This window comes from Etheostoma spectabile, chromosome 5 (genome assembly GCF_008692095.1).
Source record: "Etheostoma spectabile isolate EspeVRDwgs_2016 chromosome 5, UIUC_Espe_1.0, whole genome shotgun sequence".
Lineage (NCBI taxonomy): Eukaryota > Metazoa > Chordata > Actinopteri > Perciformes > Percidae > Etheostoma > Etheostoma spectabile.
The window spans coordinates 35,039,067-35,041,658 of record NC_045737.1 but is presented as its reverse complement, the minus strand read 5'-3'; positions in this window follow the sequence as shown (position 1 = coordinate 35,041,658).

Below are 2,592 nucleotides of genomic sequence, written 5' to 3'. Positions count from 1 at the left end.
CAGCCTTGGCCACAGTGTATGAATGTGTGTGACTGGTTCCTGTAAAATGTAAAAGTGCTTTGAATAGTCATTGAGACTAGAAAAGTGCTATATAAGAACAGCCCATTTACACATACTATTAAGACAACTTTTAATTGTGTGTTGCTCTCAGTGCTGCTAATGGAAAAGGTAGCAAGAATGACACGAACGTTGGTATGCAGAGCATTCATCTGCAGAACATACAGCTATGGAGAACTTTCTGTGACTTGAAGGATTTAGCAATATTAAATACATCATGCATGTATCATTCAAAGCAGTTCCACATACAAGGTCTAAGTCATGAAAAAAAGTTTAGACTTACATGAATTGCAACTACATGTCATTTCTTTAATTTACTGACAACTGTTTAATGGTTGGTCTGGTCAGACGGGGTTGCATCATGTGTTGCTAAGTTACCTTTTTTCTCTCTCCACAGACTTTGCCTCATGTGTTGATGTGTGGATTTTACATCATATGTTTACCTTGGAACATGTGTGAATTTCTAACACCTCTTCTTGGATTGATCCCTCTGAGATAAGAGTTTGCAAACATCTGACGTGAATACAACAAGGTGTGAATCTTTAACGAGAGCAATTTGTGCATTATGTACATGTGGATGTTTGTTGTGTTGAGTGCTTCACACAAATCCAGTCTCATGGGCTTGGGTCAGTGTTTTTGTGTGTGTGTGTGTGTGTGTGTGTGTGTGTGTGTGTTCCTGCACGCATGCGTGTGTGTGTGTGTGCTACTCAAGAGCACATTGTAGAATGCAGGTTTGTTAGCAAAACACACCTACAGGATACTCAAGTTCACTTTCTTACTTTATCTCTTTGTCGGGAAATGTTGAATCTGGTCATTGCTCCTTCCACAAACCTACAAATTGCTTCCTTTTGAAAAAAAACAACCCTTCTGTGCATTAAAAGTCCCAAAAGTTGAATCATCACAGGTCAGGTGCAGAGATGTTAAAAGTACTCACTTCCCAAACTTATATAGAAGGACAGATACTTGTGTTAAAAATACTCTCGTAAAAGTAGAAGTACTGATTTAACTTCTTTACTCAAGTATGAGTAATCAAGTACAGGCTTGGAAATGTACTTAAAGGATAAGTAAGTAAAATTAGCCTTGCGAATGTACAGGACCCATCGCATGTTACAAGAGTGCAAGCTGAGAAACTTCAGTGGACATGGAAATAAGGCTTTTTATATGCTGTTGCCTACATTTTAAATGGATGTCTGCCAATAGGTCTAAAACATTATATATATATGGTTATTGTGACAGAGACTGGGATTCCAGGTTAATAAGATTCTTACTCAGCAGGAAGATATGAATTCAGTTGTGATTCTGTGAGAATTTACAGATCCAGTTTCTCTTTTTAAATCTTCCCCTTATCATTTAAAGGAATCTACATGTATGTGTGTGTGCTCGAATATGGCTTCTGGAAAGAAAATAAAGGATGAAATATGAATTACTAAACAGACATTAATCAAGAAGTTCCCCATACTTTTAGGAGTCATTCTTGATGCCTACTATCTCCAACATCTCTCTCAGATAAGGCCGAGGATGATCGGTAATGTATTGCTGCTTGTCTGGCGAATCTCTGGGATCTCCGTTTTCTTCATTTTCAATCATGTCGCCGTCCATACTATGTATCCTGAATGTCGCAGAATCCGTAGAGTCATCTTGTGGTTGTGAGTCAAGTGCAACGTACAGTACTGTATATTCCCATCCAGTTAGATTGAATTTGGTATTGATGACACAAAAAATAATAACAGTAACTCCAGTGAAATGATTTGAAACTTGTTAGTGAGGACTAGAGCAGTTTTAGGGACAACAAGAAACTGGTTTGCAGACCTCAATGACCTTTCAACAGATCAGTGATGTAGACTGAAGCTAATTCATGAAGGGCTTTAAAAACAAACAGTAGAATCTTAAAATCAATCCTAAAATTAACTGGGAGCAAGTGAAGAGAGGCAAGAACGGGGGTGATGTGATCTTGTTTACGAGTTCCAGTAAGGAGACACGTGGCAGCATTTTGAACCAGTTGTAGTCGATAGAGGGAGGCCTGGCTAACACCTCCATACACAGCATTACAATAGTCAATGCATAATGTAAAAAATGCATGTATAACCCTCTCAAAGTCTGTGAAGAATAAAATAGCCTTAAGCTTAGGAAGAAGCCTAAGTTGGAAGAAACTTGCTTTCACACCAGAATTGATCTGCTTCTCCATTTTAAAATCACAAACCATTTTTACTCCCAGGTTTGTTATAACAGACTTAATGTAATATTGCAAAATGCCCAGGTCTATTTGTGAGACATAAGAGGTGCCCTGGGTCTAAACACCATGACCTCAGTTTCCCTCTTGTTAAAGTTTAAAAATGTAAGGCCATCCAGGCTTTACTATCATTAAAAAAGTCAACTAATTTTGTTGAACTATCATCATTTCTTTTGATGGGCAGGTAGATTTGTGAATCATCTGCGTGGAGATGGAAGATGATGTTATGTCTTTTTGAGACAGATCCAAGGGGAAGTAGATAGAGTGAAAAAAGAATTGGCCCGAGAATCGAACCCTGGGGAACT